This window comes from Elaeis guineensis, chromosome 10 (genome assembly GCF_000442705.2).
Source record: "Elaeis guineensis isolate ETL-2024a chromosome 10, EG11, whole genome shotgun sequence".
NCBI classification, from domain to species: domain Eukaryota; kingdom Viridiplantae; phylum Streptophyta; class Magnoliopsida; order Arecales; family Arecaceae; genus Elaeis; species Elaeis guineensis.
The window spans coordinates 85,848,938-85,871,428 of record NC_026002.2 but is presented as its reverse complement, the minus strand read 5'-3'; the positions used below and the strand labels follow the sequence as shown (position 1 = coordinate 85,871,428).

Sequence of the window (22,491 nt, the reverse complement as noted above, 5' to 3'; positions counted from 1 at the left end):
ATAAATCCATGTGCAATAGTTCTAAAGGTCTAGAGGTTGAAATAATATTTTTAGATTTAAATGAAACTCTTGTTTGTTTACCTAGTTGGCATGCATCACAGATTCTATCCTTTTCAAAGTTCAATTTTGGCAAACCAAGAACCAATTCCTTCTTAATGAGTTTTGAAAGTGAATGCATGCTAATATGTGCAAGCCTACGATGCCAAAGCCAACTAGTCTCATTAATCTTGACATTCAAGGATACTAGGCATTGCATATTTATCTTGGATAGATCATTCAAATCTATCATATAAACATTACCATGTCTATATCTAATAAATTTAATGCCTTCATTAATAGGACTAGTTACAATGCAAACAAAAGATTCAAAAATAACTTTATATCCTTTATCATAAAATTGACTAATGCTTAGTAAATTATGCTTTAAACCATCTACTAACAAAATATTTTCAATATATTTGGAGGGAGTGATACCAATGTTACCTATACCGATGATCTTTCCTTTACCATTGTCTCCAAAGGTGACCATCCCTCCATTCTTAGCATCAAGTGTGATGAATTGAGATTCATCACCAGTCATGTGTCTCGAGCATCCGCTATCAAGATACCATTTCCTGTTTTCTCCTTGGGATGCTAGACACACCTACAGGCAAAAGTCAAATTTTTGTTTTAGGTACCCAAGCTTTCTTGGATCCTTTTTGGTTAGTCATAATGGTTCCTTTTGGAACCCATATTTTCTTTACATTTGAGTTTACAGATTTGTTAGAGAAGCAAGTGTATGACTTGTGTCCTACTCTACCACATTTGAAGCAAGTAATATTAGAAAACTTGTTACTTGAAGAGTTTACATAGATATTTTTCAGATACTTTTATTTCTTCAAGGGGTTATAGCCAAGTCCAGCCTTATTATACACGGCCTTTTGATTTTCAAGAATCATATTAATTTTATTAGAACTCAAGGTGAATTTTTCAACTATTGATTTTAGCTTAGCGATTTCATTCTTTAAATTTTGATTTTCTTGAACCAGGGTAGATTTTTCAATTGAAATGCTCTCATTTTGTTTCAGTAAAGATTGATTTTTTGATTTTAGATCTTTGTTCTTTATCCCTAGTTTCTTTAGTTCATCAATTAAATCATAAAAAGCTTCATGCAGTTCTTCAAATGTAAAATCACTAGGAGTTTCGGAATTTACCTCATTTTCATGTGCCATAAGGCACAAGTTGGGTTGTTTAGTTGAGTTTTCCTCTTCGGAGCTTGAGTCATCACTCCCACTCCAAGTGGCCATCATGGCCTTCTTCTTGTACTTCTTGAGACCCTTCTTCAGTTGTGGGCATTCGGACTTGAAGTGTCCCGATTTCTTGCATTTATAGCAGATAAAGGGTTGGTCTTTATCCTTTTCTTTGCTTTGTTCCCCTTTTGTGAGTGACCTCTTCCTCATTCTTTGTTTTTTTTTCTTCAAAAACTTTCTGAATCTTCTGGTAATGAGTGCCATCTCTTCATTCTGCTCTTCATTTTCGGTGTCATCAGTTTCTTCATCTGGTTGAGCTATGGATTTGAGGGCGATTGTTCTCTTCTTTTTGACTTCTTCCTCTTGATGTTGTTTCATGCTCAGCTCATGTGTCATCAATGATCCAAGAAGCTCTTCCAAAGGTAGGATGTTCAGATCTTTAGCTTCTTGGATGGCGGTCACTTTAGCTTCCCAAATTCTTGGTAAGGATCTGAGAATCTTTCTTACAAGCTCACTGTTAGAATAGGACTTATCAAGACTCTTTAAACCATATATAATATCAGTAAAGCGAGTAAATATTTCAGTTATAGACTCATCATGCTCCATTTTAAACAGTTCATATCTATGCACAAGCATGTTAATTTTGGACTCCTTTACTTGATTGGTTCCTTTATGGGTTACTTCTAATCTATCCCATATTTCTTTAGCAGACAAGCAAGTTGAAATGTGATTAAATTCATTAGCATCAAGAGCACAATATAAAACATTCATAGCCTTAGCATTTAGTTGGGCCATTTTCTTATCAACATCATCCCAATCTTTTTCGGGTTTGGCTGATTCCACACCATCAATAATTTTAGTGGGTGTGTGGGGGCCGTTTATTATGATACTCCACATATCATAGTCGAGTGCTTGTATGAAGATTTTCATCTGAGCTTTTCAATAGATATAGTTGGACCCATTGAAAAGTGAAGGTCGGTTAGTGGACTGCTCCTCGGCTAGAGAAGTGCCAACTTGAGTTGCCATAGATCTTTAGCTCTTTGATTGGTTAGATCAAAGTAGGGCTAGAGCACCGGACTCTGATACCACTTGTTGCCTAGCTATGCAACCCAAGAGGGGGGGTGAATTGGGTTTCTAAAAATTTTAAACTTAACTTATGACTTACAACAAATGTTTAACAATAGCTAAATAAATGAGGAGAGTATAGTTGATTCAAGGCTAATGGTTGAATGTTAGAATGCAAGAGAATAAAAAAATTCTAAAGAAGAGCAATTAGGCATAACACAAACAAAAAGATTTATAGTGATTCGGTGCCAACCTTGCACCTACATCCACTCCCCAAGCTCCTCCTTGGAAATTCCAATCCACTAACTTATATTCAACCTGAATACAAACGTCGGAACTCCGACTCTAGCTATCCCAAGCTAGTCCACTTATTTCTGAGTACAAGCCAACCTAATATACTCTGATTCAAGATTCAGATCAACCTTTCCTTATTTTGGAATCCTTCCAAAATAAAAAATAATAACTTAAACAGAGTATAACAAACAATAGCATAACTTAAACAGAGTATAACAAACAATAGCACAGTAAATACAAAAGAAAGCTCCTTTAATGAGCGAATGAGGCTTTAAATACACTTTACTCAAAGAGAAGAAGACTCTTTTCGATTTTCTCAAGGTAGTTGGAGACTTGAATGTGCACTTAAGGAGTTGGTGAGCTTGAATTAAAGGCTTCTTGAATGCTTTGAGTGAGCTCTTGCTTAGGGCTGAAAAGTATGCTTGAAATCCTCTTTTCAAAAATCTCTCTACTTGATTTTCCTTTTTGATTTCTACCTTTTTGTCCCTTTTATAGCTTTAAAGAATGGTGGAGAACAATCTGGGCTGAAATAGAGCCGTTAGACCATATTAAATAAGCATTAAAAGTACTTAAAATGGGTTAAAAACTAGTCGTTGCAGAATATTTCCGTCACAGGGGTCGACTCATGCTCATGGGTCGACTCATGGGTCGACCTCTGTGAAAAAATAGCAGAAAATAAGGTTATGTAATTTTTTGCCTAAAAATAGCAGGGGTCGACTCATAGGGTCGACTCATGCCTGGGGGTCGACCCCATGGGGTCGACTCACAGACTGTGCCAACAAAAAATCTGCATGCCAATCAACTCATTGTGCCATGAGTCGACTCATGGGTCGACTCAAATTTTTCAATCATGAATATCTTTCAAAATACATATCCAAAAACTATAAAATTTTTACTAATGGATCACAAATCTTTTGTTCTATCACTTGATGCTTTCAAATCAGAGTTTGGTAAAATTATAATTTTGTCTCTGAAAAGCAATAAGTCTTTTTCAAGCGAAAATCATTAGTACCCCTTCAAATGCTTTGTAATCATCAAAATCAATCCAAGGAGCAACAATAACAACTAATCATGGCATCTTATCATATCTCTAATATATGGAAGCAGAATCATACAATATGATTATAACTAAATATTTCAAGCATATCATAAATGCATGAAGTTCTAATAACATGCATGAATATAAAATACTCTTTTTGCGGTTCTTCTTCTTGGAACATTACAGTGCCACCCCTACACGCCATAAGAATACCCTATTGAATAGGAAGAGAGGGTCTCTGAACCCTATTTGCTCTTATGATCGGACAGCCTGGTAATGAATCCCAATTAAAGTACTAAGCTACTAAAAAAATTTTACACATACATCATGTATTTTATATTTAAAATATATCTCTAAGATATGCAAGGGTTTGGATGTTCAATCGGATTCAATCCTTGACCCGACTTGAACCAAACCAAAAACTCATGCTTGATCACAATCAAGATAATAATTTAATCTTTGATTATATAAATCAAGATAGGCTCTGATACCACTGTTAGATTTCGGTGGCACAGTGGAAGGGTTAGGTATTTAAAATTTTCATTCAAAACACCCAATGCATCGGAAGCCCTAATGCCCAAAAACCCTTGACAATAATAATCAAAGCATAATAAATATAAATTAGAATAAGAAGAATATCTATAGCGCTAATCTCAATTTTTATAAGGCATCTAAGTGTCCGCCCTCTAATAGTGATCCACATAAAAATTGAACCAAAGACAGTGCTCCTTCACCTTGCTTCAAGAATTCTAGCCCCTAGAACTCGACTAGCCTCATACCAGTCAGATTTCTTCAAGAACCTGATATCACCCTCTTAGAACCACCTCTAGATTTATGATTCTCCTTCTTTAGGACCCTTACAACCCTTGTAAGGATCAGATAAGGCTGTCTTAAATCCCAAAGCCTTGTCCTAAAACTAAGATAAATTGTAAGAAAGAAAGGAGAGCAACCGGAGAAAAATTGGAAACCCCATCTGAATCCATCAGACACCTAGTGCCCAGACCAATTTATAGCCACCAGAGGGATGCCAAAAGAGAGAGACATGCCTTATCCAAAAGGCCTATTGATCTGATTATCAGAGATAAGAGTTCCTTCAAGCAGAAGGACTCTTATCAATGATACGTCGATCAGCACCCTGCTCTGCGCACGTGCAACCAAAGAAGGGATATTTTCACATCCCTTCTCAAATTAGAAAAATCCTAAAAATTTTATAAAATAGGGGATTAAATCTAGATTCCAAAAAATCAAAAATGGTGATAAAAGTCTCATGGAAGGATGCTATCCTCATACCTCTTCATGCGAGTGCTAATCACTGCACATGCAGGCATCAGTATGAACTTATGGCATCCGTTTGGCATCCAGATAAGTATGAAAAAATTCAAAAAAAATTATCAAAAATATCTTATCAAATATATAATATTATCATCAAAAATTATTATAATCAAATAGCATTTAATTGGGATAAATACTCTCCAAATCACAGAGAGATGTGATGCTTCTACATGCGCATGAGACATCCTCCTTTTTCTAATTTTTTTTTGCCCCAAAAATTTTAGAAAAAATATATCTCATACTTTAAGATATGCATCAGAGGATGGAGGGTAATTTGAAATACCATAAATATTTTAATCTCATGCCAAAATAATTTTTTTCTTCTACCCATGCCAACACTTATATGTAGAACCTGTTTTGCACCAAGAGTCCACCACAACTTGGACTATTCATAATCAGCATTAACATGGGATATGGTGCCCCAATTTGGGCTGCTTCTAGGTGACATGATCTAACCCAAATATCTACCAAATTGGCCTAGCTAATTAGCAAGGGATGGGATCAAATTGGTCTCCAAAGGAGCAAGGGTTTCAACACGTACTAGCATGCTTACTGAAATCCTGATTGAATCCAAAATTTCAATCAATCTTTTTCAAAAGGGTCCTTGGTCAATTTTTATATGTATGTGACCCATTGGGTTCCATATCTAGCTGACAGTAGGTCTGGGTATAAGTTGATCAAATTTGATTAGATTTCAATCTAATCGATTTAGGTCCAATCGAGCTAACTTGAATTCAACAATTAGAATCTTTTCTAATTGACGATCGAATTAAATTTTTTAATTTGATCAAAAACTTACAAGTCTAGATTGATATCTAGCAACATATCATAACTACCCAGAAGATATAAAATTTGATAAAAATATCAAATATATCCTTCAGTGGTAAATTATCATGCAATTCAATCCTTCGATCATCCTTGCACCCTGAATATGTTCATGAGTATGGAATTATGTCAAACTCAAATACATATTCATATCAATTCTCAATTAACCAATGATGAATCCAATGAAGAAGTATTAGAAACTCTTTCTAATCTTCTTTCTGCTTTTAGCCAAAAGACTTTTCTTGAGTCATCTAGGATTGAGAATACATAGGATGCGATCTCCTCTTACTAGAAGTGATTGATTCCATATTGACCTACTCATAATCTCCATACACACTCTACCATATCCAGAATACCCCGTACATATCTTAATGCTATGCCTGGGTATGAACCAAAATATGGATTCATGTGCACAAGATTCTATGGTGGTCTCAAGTCTAAGGATCACTTGCATAACTCCCACTTAGAGAACTATCTTTGACATGCAAATAAGGCTTCCATTAGATGCTCTCTTTTATCGAGTCAATTTAGTGGACTCATTTCTCAAATGAGCACCCACATCTTTGTATTAGTGTCTCACACAAGTGGCTAGTGAGATCTACCACCCTCTCCATTGAGTATACATAGGATGTGCCAGTCTATCTGGAATATTGATCTCTGACTCAATGCTCCTATGATCAGGAATATTTAAGATTAGAATTTTAAGATTTTAGGTCTCACTAGTATGACCCATTCATGTCTCCTAAAATCATTATCCTATTCTTTGGGGTTCATCATAATCTTAGACATAATAAGATGCAGCTAATATGATGAATCTATGCCTCAAATAATAAATGTCATTTCATGAGTTGAAAAATTTTAAAAAAAGTCCCATTGCAACACACTTGCGATTCTCTTATAGGACACTCTTCTTTCAATACATGTATAGGGTGTTCTGGATATTATGGAGTGTATATAGAGTTTATGAGTAGGTCAACATAGAATCGATCACTCCTAATAAGAGGAGATCGCATCCTCTGTATTCTCAATCCTAAATGACTTGAGAAAAATCTTTTGGCCAAAAGCAAAAAGGAGATTAGAAAGAGTTTCTAATACTTCTTCATTGGAGTCATCATTGGTTAATTGAGAATCGATATGAATATGTGTTTGAGTTTGACATGATTCCATACACATGAACATATTCAGGATGCAGGGATGATCGAAAGATTAAATTGTATGGTAACTTGTCACTAAAGGATATTTTTGATATTTTCATCAAAATTTTATATCTTTTGCATAGTCATGATACATTGCTAGATATCAATCTTGACTTATAAATTTTTGATCAAATTAAAGAGTTTAATTTGATCATCAATTAGAAAGGAATATAATTATTGAACTCGGGTTAGCTCGATTGGACTTAAATCGATTAGATTGAAATCTAATCAAATTTGGTTAACTTGCACCCAGACCTACTACTAGCTAGATGTGCAACCCAATGGGTGTCACACATATAGAAATTGACCAAAGACCCTTTTGAAGAAAGTTGATTGGAATTTTAGATTCAATTAGGGCTCCGGTAACATGCTAGCACGTACGGAACCCGTGCTCCTTTAGAGGTCAGTTTGATCTCATCCCTTGCTAATTAGCTAGCCCAATTTAGTGGGTATTTGGGTCAGGTCATGCCACCTAGCAACCCAAATTGGGATGCCACATCCCATTTAACACCAATTATGAAGTGTCCAAGTTGTGAAGGACTCTTGGCACAAAACTGATTCTGCATACAAGTGTTGGCATGGGTAGAAGAAAAGAGTCCTTCTGGCATGGGATTAAGATACGTGTGGTAGCCCATATCACCCTCCATCCTCTGATGCACATCTCAAAGCATGAGATGTATTTTTTCTAAAATTTTTGGGATGGAGAAAAATTAAAAAAAGGAAAGAAGTCTCGCGCATGCGTAGAAGCATCACATCTCTCTGAGATTTGGAGAGTCCTTTTCCTTAACAAATGCTTTCAAAATAGAATAAATTTTGGTGATAATGTTTGACATTTTACAAGATATTTTTGATAATTTTTCTAAATTTTTTTTAGATTTATCTGGATGCCAAACGGATGCCATAAGTTCCTCCTCATGCTTGCATGCGTGGTGATCAAACTTTACGTGAAAGGATATGAGAACACATCTATTTGTGAGAACTTTTATCCACTTATTATATGTTCTGAAATTAGAGTTGAATCCTCATTCTACATAGATTTTTGAGGATTTTTTTGATTTGAGAAGGGATACAAAAACATCCCTTCTCTGGTCACATACACAGAGTAGGGTGCTGATCGATATATCATTGATAAGAGTCCTTCTGTTTGAAGGAATTCTTATCTCTGATAATCAGATCAGATAGGCCTCTTGGATAACATGCATCCCTCTCTTTTGGCATCTCTCTAGTAGCTATAAATTGGCCGAGGCACTAGGTGTCCGAGGTAATTCAGAAAGAGTTTCTAATTTTATCTCTGTTGCTCTCTTTTCTTTCTTACAACCTATCTTAGTTTTAAGGAAAGGCTTTGGGATTTAAGACAAAGCCTTATCTGATCCTAACAAAAATTGTGAGAGTCCTAAAGAAGAAGGATCAAAAATCCAGAGGAGGTTCTGAGAGGGTGGAGTCAGTTTCTTAAAGAAATCTGATCGGTATGAGGCTAGTCGAGTTCTAATGGCTAGAACTCTTGAAGCAAGGTGAAGAAGGAGTGCTGTCCTTGATTTAGTTTCTGTGTGGATCACCATTGAAGGGTGGATATTTGGACACCTTGTGAAAATTGGGATGAGCATTACAGGTATTCTTCTTATCCTAATTTATATTTATTATACTTTGATTATTATAGTCAAGGATTTCTGGGCATTGAGGTTTCCGATGCATCGAATGTTTTGAATGAAAATTTTAAACACCTAACCCTTTCGCTGCACCACTGAAACCCAACACCTTGAAAAGTTCAGAGGTACATACCTGGAGAGCCTATAGAAATAAGGACATGCCTTGAGTAGGCTTGTTGAAATTGCTCAATACTATCCTTATGATTTTCTCTTCTTCCAGTTAAGTTTTATACTCTTAAGTTTTATACTCTCGTGCTTTTTATGTACTTTAGTTTAGAGTCTATGGGAAGGTAGAGGGCTGAGGAAGTAACTCTTAAAATTGATAATAGGGCAAGAGTTGCTACTGTGGCTATGGATATCTATCTTTTATGATTATCATTTGGATTTAGTTCTTAGAAATAGTCTCTATCATTTGCATAGTGATGTATATGTGAATTTAATTGAGAAAGTAGTGAATGTCATTGGATCTGAGAGATCCATAGTTAAGATAAAACTTAAGTATATGTGGAATCTTAGGCTAGGTCCTATAGGAGAAGAAATGATTAACAGATTGAAAAAATATAGACTTTTGGGCTCATTGACTATTGAGTCATATCTACTTTATGCATTATCTCTTTGAGAAAAAATGACCAAGCTACTTTAGTGGGACAAGAGGAAAAGAATCACTGAGATACTTATCTTAGTACACATTTGATGTGTGTAGCCCATTTAATGTGCTAACAAAGGAAGTTATCTCTACTTTGTTATCTTTACTGATGATCAGTCATAGTATGGGTAAGTATATAAGATACAAATCTAAAATTTTGAAAGGTTCAAAAAATTTAGATGTAAAGTAGAGAAGCAAATCTAGAAATTTCTAAAGATACTTCGATCAGATCGAGGATACAATATCAAAATAAAAAATTTCTCAATTATCTCATAAAATAGCATAGTTTCATATTAGACCCCTCTTAGTACATCTCAGCTCAACGAGATAATTAAGAAAAGTCATGGGACTGTATGAGATATGGTCCGATCCATAATAGACTTCACTGATTTATTTTATTTCTTTAGGGATATACTTTATTTTTGAAATTTATCTATGGAATTGGGTTCTCTCTAAATCTATTCCTACCACACCGTATGAGATATGGCATGATAAAAATTGAATCTTAGTTATTTCAAGATCTAAGGATGTCCAGTCTGTGTCAAGGACAGTAGGCAGATATGTTAGAGGATATGTCTATAAAGCTCATTTCAAAAAATATCCTAAAAGAGTTTGGGATATTTTTTTTTTGAAAGGATCACAATATGATTGTAACCCATCATGCTATCTTTTTGAAAATTATTTATCCAAGATGAAGCAGTGGGAGGAAAGTTAAGCTCGAAGAAAGTATCTCTGAAGAGCAGTGAGCCAAAGGACCTAAAGAACCTATTCATGATAAGCTAGTATACGTATGTTCCTCCTCCACCTTGTAGATATAGTAGGATCTCCCATCCTCTTGAAAAGTACTTGGGTATGTCTAATAGAGGATATAGAGAAAAATTATTTCTCATGGGAGATAGGGAACAAAGAGATGATCCCAAAATCTACAACAAGACGATGTCAGACATCGACTCCAAGAAAGAGATGTGAAATAACTTTTCTAATTGGATATCTTTTAAAGATTTTTATATGGAGTAGCTTATGGATTTCACTTCTCGTGATAAGAGATCACTAAGTCTGTAATAATCTTAGAGTTGGATCATTCATTTTGATGATATGATCAAATTGTTTGATCATAAATAAAAAATTATATATTTTCAAAAGGATCAGTGGGAGTATCCAATACTGACATCGATTAAAATATGGTTGTATATTGAATTCTCCATAAAAGATCTAAAGTAAGTGTCCTATATTCTGAGAATATAAAGATCTATAGAGATAGATACAATTGGATGCTTGTATTTTCACAGATAAAGTACAGAGAGTAGATACTGAAAGGGTTCAGTATAGAAACCTCAGAGAGGGGTCTGCTATCCTCTTGGGCATAGATGTATGTCATGTAATGTACTTGAACTGATATAGTTAATATTGTGAATGTCATGAGTAGGTATCGGTTGTATCCAAGCTAAGAGCGCTGGATTGCTGTGAAAACATCCTTAAATACTTGAGAAGAACTAATGATTTATTCTAAATTTTTGAAGAAGGGTCAAAGCTAGGAGTGGGAGGATACACTAATTCAGATTTTATTACTAATATTGATGATAGAATGTCTACATTATGGGGTGTGCTCCTGTGTAATCATATCGATATCTTGGAAGGGTTTCAAACAATCGATCGATGAAAGCTGAGTACACTGTAGACGTATAAGATACATTCTGATTCTAATATTAATTGCAGAACTAGATGTCATGCCATCAGATGTCATGACACTATATTGTAAAGACAATGACACCATAACCCTTGCTAAGGAGCCTAGATCTCACTAGATATCCAATCACATAGAGCAATAGAATATGCAACTACCTCAAGTAGAAATGCATAGAGGTACAGAGAGCAAACTCTATATGAGATGTAGTTAACTCACTGGTAAGTCACTTAGCTAGTCGAAGACTAAAGCCTATTTTGAGAAGATGGAATTTGGTATATGGTAGATTAGCTTTAGTGCAAGTGGGAGATTGTTGGATGTATGCCCTAGAAGTCAATCTTGACTGATGCATATCATATTACTAAAATATATTTTTGTACTTAATGGGTACTTATATTATCATTCATGTTTTATGTGTCCATGAATCATCCAAGAGATTAACAAGAGAATGACACATATTCTCAAAGAGTTGAAAATTTGAGACATGTGTTATTGATGGTTAATTCTTAAATTGCTCTTGGTCATAGGATCATCATGTAGATGGTGATTGATCCAGATAGATCAGTGCATGGATTGCTTCTTTCGGACAGATGAGTCTCGAGTCTGCGGTGTAGTAACACTGAAACAAAAGTGTAGATGGTTGTTAAAGAACAACTAGCACTGAGTGTGATCAATATGAGAAGTCACATGGATGTCTGCTCACTCATTAGTGACTTTTTCGATGCTGTAGTAGTGTGATTGGTCCTTTGACTTGCGGTGCTATAGTTACTCATAGTGAGACTGTTGGAGTTTGACTATACATAAATATTGACTCAATGAGTCCTTATAGTGGATGTTGGCTACAGTTGGTCTACTGTAGGAATAGGATATGCACCTAGATGGAATCTATCGATCCTAGTAGAAGGAAGTAGTCTTATGAGATTTAAGAAGCTGAATTCTTAAGTTTATGGCCATAGCAGTGTGATTGATGGAAAAGAGTTTTCATGAGAATCATACATGGACTCGAGTTAATTGAATCTATCATATGGCCGATGATGAGGTTTGATAATTTATCCATGATCTGCTATCTGGTCAGAACTCATGATAGAGCAACTGTATCATATGTTAATTGCACCTAGAGGTTCATCACCTTTTATTCTGCTAGGTTGCCACTACATACTGATAGGTGTCATTAGTAGATTGTGAGACCCACAAACATCATCTCGATGATCGATAATCTTTGATGCACAGAGTAGGAATGGTTCCAATCCATTGAAAGAAGTTTTAATAATATTGTGATAGAGATCACTATATATTTCACTATCAGACAGAATAGAATCTATGAGATCTCATACAAAGAGATTTTTGACTGATCAGATGGTTGAATTATGATTATGAATTATGATAGAATTTAATTATCAATTTGATTGATGATTAATCCAATGCAAAAGTTGCAAATAAGTAACTCGCTAAAAAATTAGTGAGTTATAGGAGGATTAATTAGCAATTGAATTGCTAATTGGCTCAATTTGATTGAGCAATAGGGCTTGCATCAAGTCTAATTGAATTAGATTCAATTTGACTTGACATGAGTTTGATTTGATCAAGCCTAATTGGGTTAAAAGATAACCAAATTGTATGGGAGAATAATTTCTTATTTGATTAGGATTTGGGTTTGACTTAATTTCTAATTAGACTATAATCTAACTAAGAGGTTTTTGGGTTCCTATTTGGACTAGGAATCTTCCTCTAATTAGATGACATCTAATTCATAATTGGATTAGATTTTAATCTAAATAGTTTGGACTCCTAATCAGATTAGGATGTCAATTTATTTGGATCTAATCAAGTCTTAATACGATTAGGATTGATTAGAGTTTTATTTATTTTAAATCACCCACCTAAAGAGGAGTCCCAAGTGGTTTGGATTCCATCTCTTCTCATGCGCCAACATAGCCCCACACCCACTTAAGATTTAGCGCCACATATACCCTACACCCCTCTCTTTGTTGCATGTAAGAATTCATGGAAATCCTCTTTTCTCTGTGAGCTATATGGGCACAAAAGGAGATAATGTTTAGGCGGCATTATATGCAAGAGTCCTAGGATAGTTGGACTCTTATCTCCTACCTAAAACCTAACTCTCTTCCTTTTTAAACATAGGATAAGAAAGAGGCGGCAACCAACCTGATTGTGATCAGATTTTGGATGCTAAAAACTAGAGGAGGCATGTGTGAAAAAAAATCCATGAAGAGAGGCCCGGCATGCAGAGGGAAGGGCGTGAAGTTTGGTTGCTCTTATCCCTTCTTTCTTACCAACAACCAAAGGTTGGTTGTTAGGCTTTTTCTTTCTTCTTTTGTCCAAGTTTGGATATAGATTTTTCTCTCCCCTTTATCTAAGAGTTGGACATATATTATTAGATCTCTAGCATAGAAATTTTGTTCATGGACTTTAAGAAGAAAGAGAAGAAAGTGTTCTTCTCATGATCTCTAGCATAGAGATCATCATCCTCCTATTCTCTTCTTCTTCTCTAAGAGGGTCTTGAGAGAAATGAAGAGTTTTCAATCATCAAGATGTGATCTCTGTAAAGGAGCTAGCACTCCGATAAGATGAAAAAGTTTATGATCAGATCGAAGCCTCATATGGATACCTGTGAGGTCAGATACTTGTACGGTTTCGAGGGACCTTTGGATGAGATCTACGATCTTCAGTTCATGGTGTAGATTGATCCGCACTAAAGTATGAAGATTAGATCTTCTCTATTTATTTTTTTTATTTAATTTTTATATTTGAATCCTATCTCATATATGTAGATCTTATTTTATGATTTTAAGATTTGATCTTATACATGCTTAGATTAAATAAGATTTAATCTAAATTTTTAATTTTTGCTGCGTACTTATTTTAAAATTTTTATATGCATGAAATTATGAAATCTCAATAGTCATATACTTTCCTCTCCCTTCTCTTGCCTCCCCTCTTCTTTACCTCATTCTTCTTCCACTCCTCCTTTCTCCTCTGCTCTCCAATTCCCCACCTGGAGAACCTCTCTCTCTTACTCTTGCTCCCTTGGGACGCCGACACCAGCCAAGCCTTTGATTCAAAAAGCTCCCTTTTTTAGCGAGGATAGGGATAAGGATGAGAGCTGACTCATCTGCCCCGATTGTAGAGTCTTCATGCAGGATGTGATAATTCGAATCTCAAAGCACCCAAAGTGATAAAATAAAGAAAAAAAGAGGAGAAGATTTTCTCTCTCCTCTCTCTTCCTCTTTCTCTCTCTCCTCCTCTTTCTCCTTCTTTCACTTTTTTTAGAATTTCTCTCTCTTTCTCTCTCTAAAATTTTTCTCTCCTCTTTTCTCTCTCTAAAAAAGACCTATAGATCTTGTATCAGGCCATCTTTTTCTCTTTTAGAGATCTGTGTTGACCTTAGTGAGATGACTCCTAATCAATTTAGTGTCCAGATAGTCTATCGAACTGATCACCCATCAACTATTTTTTTTTATTATTTAATTTTATTGAATATATGGAATAAAAAATTGAATATGATTTAATATTTTAAATAGGATTACCTAATTCATTTAAGGAAGACTAAAAATTTAAGACGATCGAGGTAAGTGGATCTTATGCTCCTTATTTATTTTTAAATAATCATATTTTTTATACAAAGAATTATTGTTGATGTAATCATATTTTTTTAAAAATAAGGATCAACATATGTGATGTGAAAAAGTATATTTTATGATGAATATCTTATGAAAATAGTATGACTATGAAGTATGAATTTTATGATTTTTCTACCTATGTATTGTATGTTTTAAGAAAAAGATGTAAAAATTTCAAAGGCTCTCGATAGCTATGAACGAATCCCTGTGGGAAGGTTGACATCCGGAGCTAGCATCCATAAGAATACAGGTCTTGCCAGTGGGTATAAAATTGGCATATAAAATACGAACTTATCGATTAAGAACACTGACTCTATCATGGGTATAAAGTGACCATAGCATGAATATCTATGAGCAAGATTTAGAAACATGACATGGACACATTGCAAGAATAATTTATGAAATATGTTTATGAAATGTTCATGATTTATGCATGCATGATTGGTTTATGACTTATTTTATTATATGTTCTATGAAATACTTTACTTTGTATTATCTATTATTTTCTAAATATTATATTATCATAAAATATTTATGCTTGATCTTATAAGGAAGTGCAAGTTCTACTTACTGAGCTAGTGTAGCTCATATTTTTTTTTCTTGTATCGAGAAATAAGGTTAGAACTGACAAAGAAAATTCAAGCTTGGGGATCTACGAAGCAAGCTTAAAAATTTTGTAGTAAAAATTTAGTTTATTTTATGATCATGGATTTGTAGTTATTTAATTATGAATCTTGAGACTTGGATTGATATTTACTTTTAGATTTAGAAGCTCTGAATTAGTTTTGATTTAATTAAAAATTTGAATTAAATCTTTTTTATTTCTTTTATTTATGATATATTTATTATTATAATTAAGAAAATAAATGTGGCTTTGTATTATCGAGGGCTGCATCCCTTGATAGCATGGTCGTATTATGTCCCAAATTTAGGGCATGATATTTTATGGTATCAGAGCAATAGATTTGATCATGAATAGACTAAAAGTCTAGCATGAAAGAAGAGTGTCCTATAAGCCAATCGCAAGTATTGCGATGGAACTTTTCTTTGTGATTTACCAACTCATGTAATGACATTTATTATTTGAGACATTGATTCATCATTTTAGCTGCATCTTATTATGTCTAAGATTATGATGAAACTCAAAGATTAGGATAATGGTTTTAAGAGATATGAATGGGTCATGTTAGTGAGAACTAAAACTCTAAAATCTTAATCTTAAACATTCCTGATCGTAGGAGCATTGAGTTGGGGATCAATATTTTGGATAAGACTGACACATTTTATGTATGCTCAATAGAGAGGGTGGCAGATCTCACTAGTCACTTATGTATGGGATACTAATACAAGAATATAGGTCCTCATTTGAAAAATGAGTACATTGAATTCACTCGATGAAAGAGAACATCTTGTGGAAGCCTTACTTGCATATCAAAGATGGTTCTTTAAGTGAGAGTTATGCAAGTGATCCTTAGACCTGAGACCACCATAGAATCTTGTTCACATAAATTCATATTTTGATTCATATCCAGGCATGGTATTAAGACATGTACGGGATGTTCTGGATATAGTGGAGTGTGTATGGAGGTTGTGAGCAGGTCAACATAGAATCAATCACTTCTAGTAAAAGGAGATCGCATCTTGTGTATTTTTAATCCTAGATGACTAAAAAAAGGTTTTTTGATCAAAAGTAGGAAGGAGATTAGAAAGAGTTTTTTATACTTCTTTATCAGAGTCATCATTAGTTAATTGAGAATTGATATGAATATATGTTTGAGTTTGACATGATTCCATACTGATGAACATATTTAGGGTATAGGGATGATCAAAGGATTGAATTGCATGGTAACTTGACACAAAAGGATATATTTAATATTTTTACTAAATTTTATATCTTCTGAGTAGTCATGATACATTGTTAGATATTAATTTTAACTTATAAATTTTTGATCAAATTAAAGAGTTTAATTTGATCACCAATTAGAAAGGATTCTAATTGTTGAGCTCGAGTTAGCTTAATTAGACCTTAATCGATTAGATTAGAATCTAATCAAATTTGATCAACTTATATCTAGACCTACTACTGACTAGATATGGAATCTAATGGGTCACACATATATAAAAATTGGTCAAGGATCCTTTTGAAAAAATATTGATTGGAATTTTGGATTCAATCAGGGTTCCAGTAAGCATGCTAGCACGTGTGGAAATCCTTGCTCCTTTGGAGATCAATTTGATCTCATCCCTTACTAATTAGCTAGCTCAATTTGGTGGACATTTGGGTTAGATTGTGCCACCTAGAAGTAGCTTAAATTGGGGCACCACATCCCATGTTAATGCCAATTATGAAGAGTCCAAGTTGTGAAGGACTCTTGGCGCAAAACAAGTTTTGCATGTGCATGTTGGCATGGGTAGAAGGAGGAGTCCTTTTGGCATGGGATTAAGATGTGTGTAGTAGCACATATCACTTTCCATCCTTTGATGCACATCTCAAAGCATGATATGTATTTTTTTTAGATTTTTTTAGATAGAGAAAAAATTGAAAAAAGAAGGATGTTTGGCGCATGCATGCAAAAGCATCGCATCTCCCCACAATTTGGAGAGTCCTTCTCCTATTCAAATACTTTCAAATTAGAATGATTTTTTGTGATAATATTTTGCATTTGATAGGATATTTTTGGTGATTTTTTGAAATTTTTTTAGACTTATCAGATGGCCAAACAAATGCTGAAATCTTCCTCACGTGCACGCACATGCGATGATTAGATTTTGCGTGAAAGGATGCGAGATCACATCTCTTCATAGATTTTTTGATCTCCTTATTAGGTGATCTGAGATCAAGATTGAATCTCCTATCCACATGGATTTTTGAAATTTTTTTTTGATTTGAGAAGGGATACAAAAATATCCCTTCTCTAGTCGCACATGCAGAGCAGGGTGCTGATCGACATATCATTGATAAGAGTCCTTCTGCTTGAAGGAACTCTTATCTCTGATAATTGGATCAGATATTTTTCTTGGATGAGGTGTGTCCCTATTTTTTGGTGTCTCTCTGGTGGCTATAAAAGGGCCTGGGTGCTGAGTGTTCAAGGCATTCAGATCGGGTTTCCAATTTCTCTCCGGTTGCTCTCTTTTTTTTCTTACAACCTATCTCAGTTTTAGGATAAGGTTTTGGGATTTAAGACACAGCCTTATCTGATCCTAACAAGGGTTGTAAAAATTCTAAAGAAGGAGAATCAGAAGTCTAGAGGAGATTTTGAGAGGGTGGAGTCAGATTCTTGGAGAAATCTGATCGGTATGAGGCTAGTCGAGTTCTAGGGGATAGAACTCTTGAAGCAAGGTGAAGGAGTACTGTCTTTGGTTCAATTTTTATGTAGATCACCATTGGAAGGCAAACACTTGGACACCTCATAAAAATTGAGATTAGAGCTATAGGTATGCTTCTTATTCAAATTTATATTTATTGTACTTTGATTATTATAGTCAAGGATTTTTGGGTATTTAGATTTTCAGTGCATCGAGTGTTTTGAATGAAAATTTTAAACACCTAGTTCTTTCGTTATACCACTAAAATCCAGCAGTGGTATCAGAGCCTACCTTGATCTATATAATCAAAGGTTAAAATATTATCTTGATTGTGATTAAGCATGGGTTTTTGGTTTGATTCAAGTCGGGTCAAGGGTTGAACTTGATTGAACATCCAAACCCTCGCATGTCTTAAAGATATGTTTTAAATATAAAATGTATGATGTATGTATAGAATCTTTCTTAGTAGCTTAGTACTTTAATTAGATTCATCACCAAGCCATCTGGTCATAAGAGCAAGTAGGGTTCATAGACCCTCTCTTCCTATTCAATAGGGTACTCTTATGGTGCGTAGGGGTGCTACTGTGATGTCCTAAGAAGAAGAACCACGAAAAGAGTGTTTTATATTCATGCATGTTATTAGAACTTCATGCATATATGATATGCTTGAGATGCTTAGTTATAATCATGTTGTTGATTATGATTTCATATCTTAGAGATATGAATAGATGTCATGATTAGTTGTTATGATTGTTAAGATACAACTATGATAGTGCATTATTGTGATTGATTGAATTAGGATATGCTTGAGACCATTAAAATCCTCATAAAAATTATATTAAGTCTTAGTGTTGTGAATCAGTAGTTGACCTATTTCTTGAATTGATTAATCAATTGGTGTCTAAAGAGTGTTGCAAGTACGGTGGTTATTTAATTGGTTCCGTTGCTAGTTTGGCCAATTTTATTGGTGTCTAAGAAAAGCAACGGGAGGACCCCCATCAATCTTAATACTTTCCTAACCAATTGAATTAGTTTAAATCTTGAATGAAAGTAGCTTAGTATTTAGAACACTACATATGCCTTCCTTCATGCCTAGTCAATACTCTGTCAAAAATCATGATAGGTTTGTTGATAAGTGGTATATTTTTACATTTATTGAAGGTATTTTTGATAATTTATGGTGCTAATATCTTCTTAAAAATTTAATTTCATGAATTTATTAATTTTTTTTAAAAAATAAGTGATTTAAAAAAAAATATAAAATTAGATATATTTATAAAAAAATAGATATTAATTTAATTGAGTAATTTAAGTACCAAAATAAATTTTTTTTTGAAGAATTTAATGCATATTTTTTTCAATTTTTTAGATAAAAATTGGAGCAAAAATAGAGCTAAAATATCCTAAAAAAATAAAGAAAATAGCCTTCGATGTACGGTGGACTGGTCAGTCAGTCCACAAAGTCAGGGCACGGTCCATAGGAAACTTCATGCGGTCCACAGGCGCGGCTCACAGCGAGAGAAGGATTTTGGGTGCGATCCAACAACTGAAATTCATTCCAACCCAGATCCGACGGTCAGCATCCATTCCCAATTTATAAAGAGGGATTTTTGCATGATCCGACTGCCCAGAAGTGATCCATCAAGTGATCGAACGGCCGAGAATGCTCCCGACTGTGTTAAGGATTTAAATTGCACGATCCGATGGCCAGAACTTCATCAGAATCCAGATCCAATGACGGACATCCGATCCAACTTTGATAAGGATTAAAACTATGATTTTTGATCAGATCTGAGCTGTTCATGCTCCATCAGACGGTCAGAAATATTTCTAAGGGGATTAATATAATTTTTAAAGATTTTAGGACTCTTTTTCCTACCAAAAAATTATGAAAAATTCATCTATAAATAGGAGATCTGGGAATAAGCTTTGAAAGCAAAAAAATTGAGTAGAAAGTATAAAAAAAATAGAAAAAAAAATTAAATAGTTTTAGGGACCCAAAGAAAAGAAAGAGAAAAGTCGGTTCGCTCTATGGAGTACGATGGAAGATGGAGAGGTCATCAGCCATCTTTCCGATGAGGCTTGACTGATCAACTTCAGATTTTTATTATAATTTTATTTTTATTTTATTTTATTATTTCTTTTAAATTTTTTGTACTTAAATTTTAATTTTAATTAATGTAAAATTTATTTTCCTGCACTTTAAATTCCTGTCTTTTATTTTTTGCATGTAGATGTTAGGATTTAATTAGTAGATCTTAGTACCAATTTATTTTTATACTTTTTAAATTTTTATTACTTATTTTTATTGCAAGTAGATGCTAGGATCTAGTTAGTAGATCTTAGTATCCGATTTATTTTTTGTAGTTTTAATTTTTATTTTTCGACTTAAATTACTTTCTTCAAAAATTTTTTTTTCATAAAATCAAAGATTTCAAATCAAAATCCTACCTTCTCTATGGATTCGATCCGACTCACTACTTTCTACATATTTTTAATTTTTATTGAAGTCAAAATTTGATTGATAATCATGGTGTCCTAACGACAGCATCGCGATCGTATCAAATTTTTGACACCGTTGCCGGAGAAGGCACCAATTTTAATGTTTGATTTCTTTGATTTTCTTGTGACTATTGCTTACTAATTTTTTTTATCTTTTTACAAAAAAAAAATTCAAAAATTCAAAAAATAAAAGGAGATAGAAAGCTTCCAAATTGGTGAGATTAATCCTAACCCTAGCCTTAACTATTTTTTTTAATTAACCCAAAATTCATCCATATAAACCTAATAAAAATTGCATGACAAGAGTATAAACTTAATTTTTAGGAGCATTCATCGTTGTAGATTTATTTTTGGTGATCGCTGGAGAGAAGGTAAGCTTTCAAGTTTTATTAGTTTCATGCATCTAATTTAGTTGCATAGAACCCCTTGTTTGAAATTGGTTGTGCATATTCATCTCAAATCAATTTAAGGGCAACATCCATAACAAGATAAGGTGGAGATTTCATCACCCTTCCTTGGCCCAAAAACAACCAACCAGCATCCCACATTAACCCTAGCCTAACTAAGATCAAGTAGACATTTGCCCCTAGTATTAATCGAGTTCAGTTCTGAGTATTGTGGTCAAGTCAAGTGCAAAGTAAGTCCAAACTCTCTCCTAAAACTGGTGTCTAAGGCAAGAGGTTATAAAGGCTCAGCCTAAGTGGATTTGTAGTTATTTAATTAGTTCAGTTAGCTTACCTGGCCAATTCAATTGGTGTCTAAGGCAAGCAACGGGGGGACCCCCACGATCTCACCTCTTATCTGGCTAGTTGAAGGAAGTGAGAACAAACCCGATTTATATCTAGACTAAGCCACTCTACATCGAACTGTTAGGTCTAAGAAATCCATAGGTGTCTAGGTTTAATTGTTTATTAATTTGATTGTAATTAATACTAAACCACAACTAATTCTTCCCACCTTACATATCTAGGTCTAGGGCTCTTTCTTTCTTCCCTCTTCTTTTTCTCTTAAAAAAAAAAAGATGAAACAAAAACAAAACTTGAATCATACATTAGGGTTTGCACTGGTATATGCAAGGTAGAAGATCTCTCTATCCTGACCTAGTTAAACCCAATCCTGAGATTGAACGGTTGATTCATATTAAATCTGAAAATCAGATGGCTGGAGATCCTAGAGAACCACCTAGGCAGATGAAGGAATATTTTATTCCTTCCACCTATAACCCATCAACTTGTATCCACTTACCTGATATCCCTGCAAGCCACTATGAGATCAAGTCGACCACAATCCAGATGCTTCCGTCTTTCTATGGAAATACTAATGAAGATCCTTATAAGCTTCTGGATGAGTTCTTAGAAATTTATTCCATGGTGAAAATTTAAAATTTTACTGATGATGCACTTAGATTGACCTTATTCCCCTTCTCACTTAAAAACAAAGCCAAATACTGGCTTGGCATAATAGGAAGACCAATCCAAACTTGGGCTGAAATGCAGCACGAGTTTCTTAAGAAATTCTATCCCATAGGTCGAACCAACACCATGAGGCGAGCCATCACTGGATTTGCTCAGCTTTCAGGAGAACAAATTCATGAATCATGGGAGAGACTTAAGGAACTTCTTAGAAAATGCCCACATCATGGTCTATCTAAGTGATAAATTGTTCAAGCTTTTTATAAGGATTTAGGTGACTAATACAGACAGATGGTAGATGCATCTTGTGGGGGTGCATTCATGAGTAAAAATAAGGATGAAGCCTACACTTTATTTGAAACTTTGAGTGAAAATTCAATCAGTCATGCTTCATTATCCTCCTACGAAAGATCAATCCCTCACCAAAAGTAGGCAGGAATTTTTGAGATCAAGCAAACAGACTCTAGTTCTAAAGCCGATCTGAACCTAATAGCTCAAAGATTAGATAAAGTCGACCTTCTTGCTCAGAAATTTGATCAGTTCCTAGCATTAGGTCAACAATCTCCTGCACAATACATACCACCACCTAATTATCAGGAGATTTATTCTATCTGTGCTAGCCTAGCCCATCATGTGAGTGAATATCTAACGGCTGTACAGTTTTCACCTTTCAT

General features: G+C 34.4%; 1 non-coding gene across 1 annotated transcript; it reads right to left on the bottom strand.

The window, feature by feature from the left end:
* Positions 1 to 21,943: 21,943 nt before the first annotated feature.
* On the bottom strand, positions 21,944 to 22,050 carry LOC140852251 (small nucleolar RNA R71). The gene has a single exon (XR_012135155.1). It is a non-coding gene; the product is annotated as a small nucleolar RNA R71 (small nucleolar RNA).
* Between the last annotated feature and the right edge of the window lie 441 nt (positions 22,051 to 22,491).